Raw genomic sequence first — 17082 nt, 5'->3', positions numbered from 1 at the left:
CCGTCGTCAGGAAGTATGGGGGCGACCTGGGCAGAGGTTCTATTCTTCCAGTGTCTTGCAGGGACACAGTAATGTTACTCTTGACATGGTGTGACTTCAGGTCACGGCTGATTGTGACTTATGTAATTCATGGCACACCATGTAAGCCATGGACATTCTGCGTCCTCATGTGTTTCCTCTCATGTAGCAATATCTCGACGTCATTTTTCAACAGGTGAATGCTTGTCCACCCACGGAACGTGACTCTATGAACTGTCTGCATAATGTTGATATACTAGTTCCAACTGTTGGGAGCCAGCTTGCCTCAGGAGAAAATGCAACGGCTTTGTGACACTGTTCCCAACTGAATCAGTGCATGCTACCGGGTCAGAGGAAATGCGGTGACGTACTGATATGTTAGCTCATACTGCCGTGTTCTTTGCAAATTTGGCTCAAGAGTGTAATCACCAAAACAACATCACATGCCATCTCAACCGGTAAAGTTTCATTTCGTTTCGTCTTTCCTTCTGGGAGGTTCACTTTTTTTGTCAGGCAGTTTATACTGCGTATTTCACTCTTCCCGAAAAATGTCTAGCGGTGTTCGGTCACGTCATGGACAACAAATGTTACTGGAAGCAAAATGTTCACTGAAACTTCCTGTCAACACTAGACCTCATGTAAGGCTGTTTATGGTACTGAGAAGCGGCAAGTCCGCACTCTTAGACGTTCACATGCAATGTGTGTTGCCCATCATTCAGACATCTTCACATGAAAGGTACTTGGCCGAGCAAAACAGAATTTCCTGATCCGCTTCTAAACCATCTTTCTCCAGTCAAAAATATTCATTATTATGATTTTCTTCTTAAACGCCACCGTATCAATTTACTGTTGTGGGTAGTATGCTGCATACTTGATTAAGCAGACCCTGCTCGTTCGATGAATCCCGTTGTCCCAGGGCCGACGGATACTTAAGGATGCCTAGTGTCGTTGGGAAATTCAGCGAATGTTTTATCTTTGTTTCTCTTAAAAAAATGGTTCAAATGGCTCTGAGCACTATGGGACTTAACTTCTGAGGTCATCAGTCCCCTAAAACTTAGAACTACTTAAACCTAACTAGCCTAAGGACATCACACACGTCCATACCCGAAGCAGGATTCGAACCTACGACCGTAGCGGTAGCGCGGTTCCAAACTGTAGCGCCTAGAACCGCTCGACCACTGCGGCCGGCTGTTTCTCTGAACGTGATCCATCACCCCTATGAACTTTATCGGAAAGACTTTGAAACACCCTGCGTATAACCTCTGAATAAAAAAAAAAAAAAAAACAAAGATTGTAATTCCAAACATAAGGTCATGATTCTACGAGGTGACTTTCATGGTCCTTCATGAAAGGGAAGGAAACACAAGAACCACAGGACCATACTGCATTCGCAACAGAGCCATTAAAAACGGTGAATGCCAAAGTTTTTAATCTCAAAACTATGTCTGCAAGACATGTAAATCTCCCAATAAAACATACGGTGTATTGTAGATTGATCTCATTGCCGTAACCAGGAAAAAAGAAATAAAATAAAAACGAAATCAGGATTATTCGAGTGAGACCGCTACTTAGTCTAAATAAAGGGAAAATTTCAGCCCAACGGTAAACGGAGAAGAGTAACCCACATTTTCTGGACTGATTCTGAATACCAAGAAATCAAACGGAGGAAAGTCACTGAAGAAATCTGTGCGGCGGGTACCAAAAACAGGTCACAACTTGCCGAAACACTGAAGCAACCGTTATAACTAGGTCAACTACAGAGAAAGAGGGAGAAAACAGGTGGTGAAAAGTCACTTGTGATCAAGCTGACGAATATAGGATTAAAGCATGAAATAATTTCAATAGCTATAACACTACATTAATGTGGAAAAAATTTGTAGACGTCACTAAATTATTCAACGAGAAAGGTGCAACATGATAGTAACTTGCCGAATGAAGTAGAACAAGACTTTGGCGCAAAGCAACACCCGCAGTTCTTACAAGACCTTGTGAAAAAATTTAGCTGGCTACCAGCCTCATCGGCTGTTTTCGAACGACCCGTTAGATCCATGGGAACAAATAGGGAAACAACTCCGAAATTGTAGTAAAATATTTCAGTACACTCCTCAGTTACTGTGAAACATCATCTGAACAACTTTAATTACCATAACCACCACCAATTCTTGATTCACTTCCACCTTCACGTGAAGAAGTAGTGAACATAATTAAATCAATGAAAAAAAGTACACTACCCGATAAAGATAGAATTACTGCATAGTTATCGAAATTTGACCACAAATACATCATACCAGATATTCAGGGAATGATATCATAAGTCTGTAAAAACAAAGAACATCCCAAAAGAATCGCAGAACGCTTTGGTACATCCTATCCATAAGAAATGGGACTATATAGATCCGAACAGTTACACAGGAATGTTACTTCTTCCCCGTAACTTACAATATTCTCTCTAAGGCTTTACTGAACCTACACGAGTCGCAAGCAAAGCCGCAAAGAGGAGAGTATCAGGCGGGATTCGGTGAAGGGAGATCCTGTATTGAACTGAGCTGGAAATCGTACTACACATCAGATGATGCTGGTACACTACAGTCTCATCTCTTTGCTCCAGAAACTTTTCCATTCTGTTGACAGACGGAAGAATTAGGAGCTAATGGGAAGGCAAGGGCCACTACCCGGAAAAAATTATCATGAACAGCCTGAAAAGTGGAATTTATGAGAGAAATCTCACGCTCTTTCGGAATTGGTAGAGGAGCCCGAAAAGGAGATGGATAATCGCCGCTCTAGTTCAACATTATATTGGCAAAAATATGCAGAGATTGGTAAAAACACGTCAGAGTTATTCAAACTGGAAAGCAGAAAGGAAAAAGAGTCCCTGTGAAATACTGGCCTTCTTAGGCGTTCTGACTATAGTAACGAACAAGAAAGATAAAACTAAACTGGCACTAGATAAACCTCATGAAGTGTCCTATAAAACCGAACTCCAGATTTCCTAGAATAAACGCAGTATATGGACACAAACCCAACAGTAAAACTTCCACTAAAAACAAAATATTGAAAAATCTCACTGGCCACTCACTGCCAGCAATTAGTAGAAACCAGCCAAACAGCAGGACTGAACCAATCTCAAAAATTGAAAGAATATTCTAACTGCAAAAGGCCACAAACCGACATAGAAACACCACATTAAAATAGTAATACCTCGCAATACAAAATTTCGACACAACAGGTACTTTTTTGACAGAAACTTTGTGTGCAGCAGAAACCACAGCAGCTGAAAGGATGACGAAAATTCATGACAGGCAACAAGACTGGAAAATTCATATAAGAATCCACTGTCATGTTCGCTGAGACAGAATTTAGGTCAAAGGACTTATAAAGTAATTTCACAGAAACACAGACAAATTTAGGAACAGTCATAGCAAGGAAATAGAGCAAGCGTCAAGAAAAGAAACAACACAGAAAAACGGACAAAGTAAAACAAGAAAATAAACGGAATTTAATGGAGAGGTTAAAGGTCGAAAGCTACTCTCTCCCTTTAACTACTCTGTTGGTTGGATTAATATTCGTATTTTAGGTCATGATCTCCGTGTTCCCCAATACTACGTTTGGTATGTGTGGCTTATGACTTTTTTACATGAGGGAATTGTGAGCAGAATGTTCTTATAACAGCATCGGTAGCCTGTAAATAAATTGTACCCAAGGGGCAATAGTGGAGGTGATGGAGAACTGGGAGAAAGATGGATTGTGGACCATAAATCTTGTGTCCAGCAACCTGGCTGTGTGAGTGATTCAGGGAAGCAGCGCTCTGTGAATTATACGTGCAGAGGAAACTTGGGGCATGGGACTCCACTATTCCCACTTACGGCTGGAGCAGAACGGCGCCGACTCGCAATACATTTTACGTGGATCATACAACTGTCTATCACAAAGGTGGCCAGATGGTGGAAAGTGGATGGAGGAAGCCATTTAAGAGAGACTGCTGTAATCTGAGCTTTTGTGCAAAAGACAGGTTAGTCATAAAACTATAAGCACTCTCATATTAGGAGTTGGTACAATATGGTCAGAGTGGCTGGTGCACATTATTAACGGAGGCAAGACTGTAACTCTGCCGATACCAGGAAGTCACCAAATTCTGTTAGCAAGCGGAAAAAACATGTATTTCACTGGCATGATTGTCTGGGAAGCTTAACAGCATTCTTTCAGAAGTTGTAAGTGATCGGCCTGAAAAGACTAGATCTCTTCATAAAAGAGGGACTGCAGTCTCGTCTACGTAGATGTTTTTCGGCAAAACATGGCCACGCTTGCTGTGAGAACGACGCCTCCCAAGACTAAAATATTCTTTTCTCACACAAGAGAGATTTTGAGTCACTGATTGGCTTCCCGCAGGGTACGTAAAGCAGAGGCTTCCTCCACCAGCGTGGGAACCCTGGTGCCGCGTCTGTATTGGCTACCAGGCCAGCAGAAGAGTCAAGAGGGGAGATTCTATGACTGGAGGATAGTTCGTTTGTATAACGTGGAGGTGGTTTTTTGTGCTAATTCGGCTCCTCTACGAGGCTTAGTGGAAAGTGATTGTTATTATTTCCGTTCTTCATCTTCTGATCCTCTCCTGGTGGAGAACTTCAGGTCTTTCCCTAGTGGATGAGACGTGTGGTATCGAACTTGTGGTAAACTAAGAGCCAGTGACAGTTTCCAACTGTACCGACAGTGGAACTTCATATCATCTCGGACATATCGTGTGTCATGAGGGTGAACTTATTCATCCTGAGTGGGCCGTCTGGTGTTTCAAAATTCCAGCACATAACGTCGTGCCTGTGAGTCAAATTGGTTGGCCAGACCAGCGAACAGGTGCACCTTACACTGAAATCTGTGGGATTCAGGTCTCTGATAGAGAAGTTTCCCGTGTTCTAATAATCACAACGCCAGTCTGTGTAGTTTGCTAATTTTCGTGGTCGCGTCCGAACATTACACCTGCTGCCGCGCTTCACCCTTCGCCCTCGTCCCTCGCCCTTCACCATCTTGCCGTCTAAATCGAGGTGAAAGGATAAAGTATTTCTGCACTGGTGTTGGATTGTTAAATGATATTACAGCTCTCTATTCTCCGTGAAGCATAGCTTGTGATGTACCTGGTCGCAGTTGATTCCATTTGAACAGAATTTGACCTTACAATGGATTTGTATAAACGAAGTGTGATTGCGTTGTAAAAGGGATTAATTCGAGGGAGAAGGAGTATAGTTTCCATCCCCATGAATGCTTTGCGGATGAAGCACCATTTCTTTCCTGATTTATGTTTGTAATTTATTTTGTAAGACTGATATTGTAGTTATAAAAGGACGAATAAAAAAAAGGTTCAAATGGCTCTGAGCACTATGGGACTTAACATCTGAGGTCATCGGTCCCCTAGAATTTAGAACTACTTAAACCTAACTAACCTAAGGACGACACACACATCCATGCCCGAGGCACGATTAGAACCTGCGACCGTAGCTGTCGCGCGGTTCCAGACTGAAGCACCTGGAACCGCTCGGCCACTCCGGCCGGCTACGAATAAAAAGTTGTCATTATTTTTGTAAACTTAAATACGCCACTGTTCTCATTCATATTCCCCCAGCCACTCACTGTTTTTATTTTATTATGGTGATACATGGATATACCAGCAATTCAGAATGAAATCGTACTAAATTAGTTAATTTGAGTTCTGAAAGTGACCGGAGACTAAGGCAACAGAAGTGCCTGAGTAAATTAAGTAATTTCATATATGAAAATTAAGCGTGTAGTTCACGATTTGAAGATTGTTGAGAAGATAATACTTTTCTATATGTAAAGATAATAAAATTTAGCATCTCTTGGACATATTTATGATAAAGCAAGGGACATCTTGCAAGATTTTGATAAGAAAAGAGGAAATGAAAGGGAACCTGAAAGAAAAGAATAGAATAGCAAACAGACAAATAACTGGTTTTGAGAAACACAATAACTGAAGCCAAAGTACATTATGTGATCAAAAGTATCCGGACACCCCCCAAAAACATATGTTTGTCACATTAGGTGTATTGTGCTGCCACCTACTGCCAGTTTCTCCATATCAGCGACCTCAGTTGTCATTAGACATCGCGAGAGAGCAGAATGGGGCGCTCCAAGGAACTCACGGACTTCGAACTTGGTCAAGTGACTGGCTGTGACGTATCATACCTCTGTACGCGAGGTTTACACACTCCTAAACGTCCCTAGGCCACGAATTTGCGATGTGATAGTGAAGTGGAAACGTGAAGGGACACGTACAGCACAAAAGTGTATAGGCCAGACACCTGACTGAAAATGACTTACAAGTTCGTCGCGCCCTCCATCGGTAATAACTGACAGAGACCGCCGACAGTTGAAGGAGGTCGTAATGTGTAATAGGCAGACATCTACCCAGACCATCACGCAGGAATTCCAAACTACGAGGGTTATTCCAAAAGTAAGGTCCGATCGGTCGCGAAATGGAAACGACTATGAAAATCCGATAAAGCTTTGCACAGATGTGTTGTGTAGTGTCTCTAGTATAACCCCAGTTAGCATCACGTCGCTCTTCTCATTTCTGAGCTCGCAGTGAGTGCGTAAAGATGTCTAGAAAATAGTGTCTGCCGCCAAGTACGAGGGCCTGGTGAGAAATTTCGCCTGAAGCTATGCAGCCAACATTACATAACTGTCGTGCTGTTTCGTCTTCACGACAATTCTCAGCCGCATTCTGCAGGGGCAATGAAGATGCTCCTGCATCGTTTTCAAACGGAAATGTGAGATTACCCACAATACAGTCCGCAATTGTCTCCCCCTGAGTTTCATCTCTGGTCACATGAACCGCTGTCTTTGAAGACAACATTTTGACACAGACAACGAGGTGTAGGCCAGCGTGGAGAATTGGCGGAAAGCACTGGCGGCTGCCTTCTATGATGAGGCTATTGAAAAGTTGGTACAACACTATGACAAAAGTCTAAGTCAGAACGGCGACTACGTAGAGAAGTAGCTGAAAGGTGTAGCTAATTGTTACAAGTAAAACATTTCTGATGTTCACTGTGGTTTCAATTTGGCAATCAATCGGACCTTACTTTTGGAATAACCCTCGTACATCAGGATCCACTGCAAGTACAATGACAGGCGGGAGGTGAGATAACTTGGATTTCATGGTCGAGCAACTGCCCATAAGCCACACGTCACGCCGGTAAATGCCAAACGACACCTCGCTTGCTGTAAGGAGCGTAAACATCGAACGATTGAACAGTGGAGAAACGTTGTGTGGAGAGACGAATCACGATACAAGATGTGGCAATCCGATGGCAGGGTGTGGGTATGGCGAATGCCCGGTGAACGACATGTACCAGTGAATGTAGTGCCAACAGAAAAATTCGGAAGCGGTGGTGTTACGGTGTGGTCGTGTTTTTCATGGAGGGGATTTGTATCCCAAGTTGTTTTGCGTGGCACTATCACAGCACAGGCCCACATTGATGTTTTAAGCACCTTCTTGCTTCCCACTGTTGAAGAGCAATTCGGGGATGGCGATTTCATCTTTCAACATGATCGAGCACCTGATCATAATGCACGGCCAGTGGCGGAGTGGTTACACGACACTAACATCCTTGTAATGGACTGGCCTGCACAGAGTCCTGACCTGAATCCTATAGAACACCTTTGGGATGTTTTGGAACGCCGACTTCGTGCCGTGCCTCACAGACCCACATCGATATCTCTCCTCAGTGCAGCACTCCGTCAAGAATGGGCTGTCATTCCCAAAGAAACCTTCCAGCACCTGATTGAACGTATGCCTGCGAAATTGGAAGCTGTCATCGAGGCTAAGAGTGGGCCAGCACCATATTGAATTCCAGTATTACCGATGGAGGGCGCCACGAACTTGTCATTTTCAGCCAGGTGTCCGGATACTTTTGATCACATAGTGTATGTAGGAAAGAAAATGACGTATTTTGAAGCCAAAATATGTAGCAAACAAAATGACATAAGAAGAGAATAACTTGTTTAACATAGGTAGGTGCTCAAATACGTGTTTCTTAAGGGAAGTGTAGTGATGCGAAACATTGGTTTACGCATGAGAAAGAAGTTTCGAATAATATCCGTCTGGAGGAAGTGGAAATGAAACATTAACACCGACAAAACGAAAGAGAAGGGACAGTAAACAATAAAAATAGAACGCTGTGGTTGTGTGTTAAATGAATGAATGAAGAGAACAGAAAACGTGTGCTATAACACAAAAGAGATCAAAGACCATGTAAAGCTAAAGCTACTACGAGACGGACGGAAAAGTTGTAAAGTGTCTAAAGCTGTCCAGCAATGTTAGTAACATATCACTGCTTTGGATAGCTAATGATTACGATAAAAGTTTCCGTTATGGCGAATTGTCGCTTTTCACGCAGTCACAGGGACACAATCCATGGCACTTATTTAATTAACTGCATGACAATTGAATAACTAATGTTTTAAATCTGCTGTCATGTTTGTTGTTAGAAAATTTGTGATTGGTGACTTTAGAACTTTAGAGATCGACATACCAACGTGAGTACTGTGAAATTACTGGTGATACGCTGTGGATGTTAAGCTTTCCATGGAGCATGGTTTATTTAACTAGTTAACTCATTAACCAGTTTATACAAAACCACACTGGCGAACGACGGTAGCTGGCAGTTGGGGGACCTTCTAGAAAGGAAGAATTTTTCGTATTATGATAGAACTATGAGAGTCCAGATGTTCTCAAAACATCTTACTCAGTATTTACTTTTGACTGAATATTTCTGACGTGTCTCTCGGCCTCGTCTTCGACGCCGCTCAGCATCCAGCGTGCCTTGCAGTAACCAGCCAGAATATAGCAACGGGGGTCACTCCGGACATGCCCTCTTGCTGCATCCGCCGCCACTTCGGTAGGTAACAGGAAAATTGAAACTTTCCACCCCGTGACTACTGCTGCTCGCTAGGAGCCGGATAGAGCCCGTTTTGTTTTCACCAGGCAGAGACTGATGTACCGTTTGGACATCTCTTCGGATCGGACGTCGCCTTCGCCTCCCTGTGCTCCGAGCCTTGATATTCTGCAGTGTGGACAAGTGGTGCTGCTCTTGAGATAGAACTTTGAAAACGTACTTTGTTTTAAAGACAGACTTTTCATTGATCAAGAAAACGTAATCTACTCTCTCAAGAATCGATCTTCGTTTCGTTGAAGAAAAATTATTTGTAACGAACTTTTACATCCCATTACTAAGAAGATTTTCTGGAGAACTTTATTTTCTTTTGCAGTACTGCATGGGAATCAACAGACTGCGTTCTAAGTTAACTTGTTTGAATAAACATCTACTTGTGATTCTGTAGAAACATTGCGAATGAGGAATACTTAAGTAACTGAATGACATATGTGATAAAACCATGTTTATCAGTTGTCTCAGATACATGTGAGAGTAGTAACATATTTGAAATGTCACTTATTGTAATAAATTTGAATCTACAACTATTAAGGACTATATTAATATATCTCTGATTGCTGTTCGGAGCAGTGATCTCTGATGGTAACTTACGGTAACGGTTTTGTATAATCAGACGACTGTACCCAAAAGACAAGAGAGTGTCTTCATGAAATATTACGGGGGCTCTATGGAAATCAGGGGTAACGCAATTCAGGTCGTTCGGGTACTTTTGAGCATAGTAGTAAATAATAATGTTTTGTGCTACTCTACAGACATTTAAGCTCACCCTATTAAATGAGTACGCTGGTCGGTTTGGAGGGCTGTAGGTTGAGTAGACTTGGTACCTGGCAGTTACGTAACCCTCCATCAATGAAGTAATTTATGAAGTGATGTAGTGGCAGACGAATGTATAGAATCACTGCTGTCAGTGAGTGCAAGCACATCTCAACCAGTTTCCGAGCAAACAGTGCGAGGTTAACTCCATGAAACGTACGTTTGAAGCCAGGTACATCTCGAAAGGCACTGCGCACAGCGGTACATAAGCATGTACTTCTTCAGTGGACGAAAGAATACAGGAACTGGACAGTTGCGCAGGTGCAGACTGGAGATATGTCCCGTGGTCCGATGAGGTGCGATTTCACCTCTTATCAAACGTCGAAAGGCGCCAAGAGCACCAGCAACTAAATGTGCAGTGAGCGGACGACTCAGTTCAAGCCAGAGATGGTTTGTGATGTTTCGGTACCATGACTTGGGTCCCCATTCATTGAGGTTACCGTAAACATTACTAAGATTTTTACTTCAGCATCCTCGGTATCCAAGTTTTTCGCTTTCTTTTATATGTTTATGATAAGTTTGTTCTGGCGTTTCTCATCTCCAAAGATGCCAATAATCTTGTTCACAGAACCGCACACTTACTTTAATACTCTGATGAACAGACACCTGTCGCACGTCGACTGGCCCGCTTAATCAGTCTTAATCCCATAGAGAAACCTTGTACTATCGAGGATAGCGAGGGAAACCTAACAATCAACATCACCACAGTTTCGTGGTTCTGCGGGGTCTCTTCAGTTGGTTACGGCATTCCTGATAAAGATAATGGCCTCTCTTTCTCCCTTAATTGAGGTCATCTTCATGGTTAAAGACGGTGTTAGCACAATATCTCCTGCAGGGCGACTAAATTTGTCCGGTGTGGTTATCTGTCTAATGATCTCGACGTTGACAAACTAAAAGAAAAACAACCAACTTTGAGGGGGCTCGTTTTAACTTCAGGCAACTAAATATCTAGTAATCGATGCAGTGAATGAAAACAATGTTCTAGGTGAAAACCTAATATTAGTAAAGGGGATATCCGTCTGCGCTGCAGCTGGCTACCTCTTAACCACTCCTCCCTAGTGGAAGGTGTAAACTTTGCAATGTCAGATGGAAATCCCCCCGTTTTTATTGCGTATTCCAGTTCTACGCCAAAAAGGGTTTACTGAAACGATTGTTTTCCATTCCTGGTAAGTGGCGCTGTAATAGACGTATCAAGTGTGCCTGTTCTGGCAATTAAGAACCGACGTCATTGTTTCTACATTTCATTTAGAACGTAAATGTAAACCTTTGTGATCTAACGGTTGACATTGTTCAGATGTTACCTGAGTGTTGCACAGTGCAAATGATATGAATAGCCATTTACATTTCTGGCAAATAAGCTACTTGTATGATGAAGTTACTTGATTTCTGTGGCGCCCTCGATTCCCGCCGACAGGGTGACTGATTTCGGCGCGTGTTTCTATCCAACCGCCTTCGTTTTCACGCTGGACGCTACGCAGCTACCAGCAGAATACAAATCACAATTATGGTAATAAGGTAAAATATCTACGAAGTGATACTGACAGGCGCACCAGCCATGGACTGTCACCGCAATCGAACAACCCAATGGTGAGAGGCAATGGGACTCACCGAAATGAAGCATCCCGATGGGAACAGAAAACTATTACATCTACGTCGGCGTTCCTGGATCATGCTGAACGAACTTCCTAAGCAGACACTGAAATGCCTGACCATATTTTACTGTACAATCAAATCAGAAACACTAAAGAAAATTTCGAACATAAATGTCAACCTTTAGAACACAAAAGTCTACATTTACACAGTAAGTGAAATGTATAATCAAATGTGTCGGTTCTTAAATGGAAAAATATGTATACTTGATGTTTGTCGACTACATCGCCATCTACCACGAATGGAAAACAATGGTTCGAGTGAAGCGTGAGTATTTTTTGGCGCAGAATACGAATACGCAATAAAAATAGAGTTCCCATTTAGAAGTACAAAGTTGTTCCCGTCCACGCAGGAGGGGTGGTTAGGAGGTGTCCAACTGTAGCAGAGATAGACGTCTCCTTTACTAATATACTGACGCAAAATACTGCAACACCAAAAAATAATAATGCAGAGTAATGAAATTTTAGGGATATGTTTGTCTAGGTAACGTATTTAAATGATTAACTCCGCAATTTCACAGGCTAGTGTAAGCGTGAGATAAGTCGTTGCAAATATGAAATTCTGGTACATTAATAACCACTCTAAACGCCAGAATGTTGAATGCAAGCATGTAAAAGGGCATGAATTGTGTTTTACAGGTGCCTGATGTCAGGTTGTGGGACTGAGTCCATGTCTGTTACATCTGGAAGATCAGTACAGGGACGGTTAGTGCTTGTTGTGGATGAGGCTGGAGTTGCCGTCCGATAATGTCCCATATGTGCCCGACTGGAGACAGATCTGGTAACAGAGCAGGCAAAAGCAACATAATGACACATTGTAAAGAATGTTGGGTAACAACCGCGGCAGGTGGGCAAGCGTTGTCCTATTGGAAAACGACCCCTCTCATGTTGCTCATGAATGGCGGCACAACAGATCCAATCATTAGGTAGAATCACAGTCAGGGTGTGCTTCTGCTGTCGCACTCCAGAACATAACTCCAGATGTAGGTCCAGTATATCTAGGACGCAGATATGTTGTCTGTAGGCTCTCGACTAGCCTCCTTCTAACCAACATACTGCCATCAGTGACCCAGAGGCAGAACCAGCTTTCATTAGAAAACGCAAGAGACCTCCACCCTGATCTGACACCACTGAAGTCGCAAATGACGGTGGTTTGGAGTCAGTGGAATACAGGCTATAGGGCGTCTGGATCGGAGCTGTCCTTGTAGTAAACGGTTTGTAAGTGTTTGATGTCTCACTGTGGTGCCAACTGCTGTTGAAATTGCTGCTGCAGGTGCAGTACGATGTGCCAGACCCATACGTCGAACACGATGGTCTTCCTTCTCAGTAGTGAACGCAGCATGTCATTCTCAATGGAGAGAAGTCTTCCGAAGTAAGAGTGATTTCAGGTGTGCCGCAGGGGAGTGTCGTAGGACCATTGCTACTCACAATACACATAAATGACCTTGTGTATAACATCGGAAGTTCACTGAAGCTTTTTGCGGATGATGCTGTGGTATATCGAGAGGTTGTAACAATGGAAAATTATACTGAAATGCAGGAGGATCTGCAACGAATTGACGCATGGTGCAGGACAAGGCAATTGAATCTCAATGTAGACAAGTGTAATGTGCTGCGAATACATAGAAAGAAAGATCCTTTATCATGTACCTACAATATAGCAGGTCAGCAGCTGGAAGCAATTAATTCCATAAATTATCTGGGAGTAGGCATTAGGAGTGATTTAAAATGGAATGATCATATAAAGTTGATCGTCGGTAAAGCAGATGCCAGACTGAGATTCATTGGAAGAATCCTAAGGAAATGCAGTCCGAAAACAAAGGAAGTAGGTTGCAGTATACTTTTTCGCCCACTGCTTGAATACTGCTCACCAGTGTGGGATCCGTACCAGATAGGGTTGATAGAATAGATAGAGAAGATCCAACGGAGAGCAGTGCGCATCGTTACAGGAGCATTTAGTAATCGCGAAAGCGTTAGGGAGATGATTGATAAACTCCAGTGGAAGACTCTGCAGGAGAGACGCTCAGTAGCTCGGTACGGGTTTTTGTTGAAGTTTCGAGAACATACCTTCACCGAAGAGTCAAGCAGTATATTGCTCCCTCCTACGCATATCTCGCAAAGAGATCATGAGGATAAAATTAGAGAGATTAGAGCCCACACACCGACAATCTTTCTTTCCACGAACAATACGAGACTGGAATAGAAAGGAGAACCGATAGAGGTACTCAAGGTACCCTCCGCCACACACCGTCAGGTGGCTTGCGGAGTATGGATGTAAATGTAGATGTAGATGTAGTGCCACGTGTCGTTCGGAGCCCGGTCTTTTTGCAACCGAACATTCTCGTGACCACTGCTGCCAACAGTCATGTACAGTGGCTACATTCTTAGCAAGTCTTTCTGCAATGTCAGAGAATTACACGACCTTGTTCAGACTCATTGAAGAGGTCTTACTGGAGTATTTGTCGCCTTAAAGGCGTTTTTGACTAACATCAATTCACCATTTCCTATCTCAGAGGTAAATAACTATTAAGACCGTTAGAGCGCGCATGTAAAGCAAACTTGATTTGCGTCCTGACAGCGGCGCTACTTGCGCTGCACTTAAGTGTAATCTGAACAGATATCATCTTTGAGATACAGAAACATGTCTACCAACTTTCGTTTATGTCGAACGACTCCATCTTAGTACTGCGATTTTTTTTCTATAAGTGTATTAACTTATCACTTAGAACATTTTTATCATATGGTGCGTTGTCTTCGAGATATTTAGCTGTCTCAAGGTAAATGGAACTCACTATATTAGTATTTACAAGACATATTTCTCAGATCTGATGCAACAACTGTGTCCACGGCCCCAGGATATTGCTTCCACGCAGTGGAGCCACAGCTGCAGGTCTCCCCTGGGAGCGAGGCCACACTCGCAGCCGGCTGGTTTTATGGCCACACAATATGAGCGGCAGTGGCCCGCGGCAACGAATTCCCCGCCACCCGGCGGCCGGCTGTCGTGATGGGGCGAGCCGGCCGCATGAATCACGGCGCTATCGGCTAACAAGCGGCAGATCTGCATACTGTAGTGCGCCAGTGGCGCGGCGCTCTATCGGCCGCCAGATTGATGGCGCGCTGGCGTGACGGCTGTCGCGTGACGCCACCGCCCGCGTCACGGAGGCGAGCCGAGCCGAGCCGAGCCGAGCCGAGCCGAGGTGGGGCGCTGCAGGCGGAGCCGAATCACTTGCAGTGGCTCTCTCACCACTAAAGTGGCGCTCGTTTCAGAAAACGAAGGGAGCCCAAGAGTATCAGTAACCGACAGTGTGTCATACCTTACTGTCCTTTAATCTCAATCAAATCGAACACTAACTATGGTGATTCAACTTATCCTGCTTAAGGGCTTTAGGCAGCCCACAACTTCAAAGACGAAGTGGGTAATTTTCACATTCTCTCTCTCGCTACGCTCAAAATTGCTACCATAAAGAAAAAATGAACAGGACATATTTGTAAGAAATTTAATGAAGTTAAATTTTCTACTGGAATTCATTTTCATTGAGGCTGCAGTCTTCGACTTATTCAGTAAAACGTATCTTAAATTTCCTACATAAATTTCCTGTTCCTTCTTTCGGTAGTACTAATAATTAGCGCACAGCGAGCGTGAGAATATGAATATCTCGTGTAAGGTTTTTCAAGGAGTTGCAGGTTGCATAAATCCCACACACAGGCGTAACTGTATCATCCTGTATAAAGCAGGCTGTCTTGGAAACGTTTCGTCTATTTCCTATGTGACTTCTTCCTGTCAAATTTTTGGCCATGCAGATTAGAGTTTAACATCCCATCGACAGCACATTTTTTAGGGGTGGAACACAAGCTTGGATTACAAAGGGATGGGTCATGAAATCGTCCATGTCCTTACAAAGCAACCATTGAGGCATTTACCTAGGGCCATTTAGGGAAATCATGGAAAACCCAAATCTGGATGGCTAGATGAGGATTTGAACAACTGACTAGCCTAATGCGAGTCGAGTGTACGAACCACTGCGCCACCTCACTTGCAGGACATCCCCCCTTCTTACACGTGGACTCATACCCCACAAGTTTTTGACTGAACTGATAAATTTCATGTAATTGGTGTTCTGCTGCTATGCGAAAGACAGGCATCGTCTCGGTCTGTTGCTGCACGTAATTAATTTTTTTTCTGGCGGATTTATTATGTCCGATCAAAACACTTTTTTACAAGCAAAGCATACACTTCGTACGTTCTTTACTTAGTTGTTAAAGCAAAGTAAAGCTCTGTTTTCTGGCCCTGATATCCCTATCAGGACCGATTGACTACCGTGTCGTCGTCTGCCAGTGGTGTCGCTGGGTATGGTATGGAGGATTGGGGAGTCATCACACTGCTTTCCAACCCTTCATCGACGTTCTTGACTTTTGAACCATTATTTTTCACTCAAGTAACTCCTCAGTATTGGCAACATGAGGCTGAGTTTACTCTGTCCCAGTACTCACACCAAGGAAAAATCGCAGGTACTGCGAGCAATCGCACCCGGTACCTCTGCATAACAGATAGACGTGCTGACTACTAAGTTACAGAGGTGGTCTACTTACTTGTTAACTGAGGGCTAATTACGTACAGCCACTGATATAATCAGCGAAAAGCATGGCATGAAGTTAACGCAAATAGATCACAAACTAAAAGAAACAGAAGCAATAAACAAATATGAATGAAGACTGTGTCTGAGTTATTGTGTGTGTGTGTGTGTGTGTGTGTGTGTGTGTGTGTGTGTGTGTGTGTTTGTGTGTTAAATTACAGGTACTTCATTATGTAAAACATTAAATTCGTTTATCTGTTTTATAACTGAGAATTTGTGGATTACATAAATCAATTGTAACTGTACTTGCCTGCACTACTTACATATTAACATCACTTTATTTTTAATTTGATAGCCTGCACTGATAGCCAGTGTTATAATAGTTACGTAATCATCAGTCGAAACTGTATACAGCTGTGCGATGTTCGAGCAATGACCGACATTAAAGTCAATGACTTTTCAGCCAGATACCACATGAGATGTTACAGATCACTGAAAATACATGTCAGCAGGACAGAAACGCATTCTCACCTAACGGTGGCTACCTGAATTGACTGTCGCCTGCCAGCTACCAAACTTCAAGTGTTCGTGTTCACCATGCAGCATGATACCACTGTCTTTGCACATCATCAGTTTAGGGAAAGTTCTTCGTAACCAGGCACCTGTAATTACATGTGGTGCCATTACGTTTTTGTCAGAAAAGACAAATAAGGAATCGAAGGTATGACTAAATTTTTTTCTGAAGAGATTTCAAGTAACCTCCAATTATTCTAAGATCTCATTAAAGAGAATGAAGGAGCGGGAAACCATAGGTACAAATACTTCCTAAGGCTTCCTTGTTTCAAAAAAAAAAAAAAAAAAAAAAAAAAAATGGAAGTAAGTATTAACACGTAATACATAATTTACACCTGACAATTTTTCTTTATTTTATATTATTAGTACAGTAGTAACTGACATTTTCCACTTCACTGTATTTTTCACCTCTTATCTGTTTTAAGAGTTTCACCTCTGGCAACCCCTGGTAGACATTGTTTTGCTTTGGTTGAGCCTTTGTTTATGCTACTGTTTATT

The sequence above is a fragment of the Schistocerca piceifrons genome, chromosome 1 (assembly GCF_021461385.2).
Source record: "Schistocerca piceifrons isolate TAMUIC-IGC-003096 chromosome 1, iqSchPice1.1, whole genome shotgun sequence".
Taxonomy (NCBI): Eukaryota; Metazoa; Arthropoda; class Insecta; order Orthoptera; family Acrididae; genus Schistocerca; species Schistocerca piceifrons.
Note: the sequence above shows the minus strand (reverse complement) of the source record.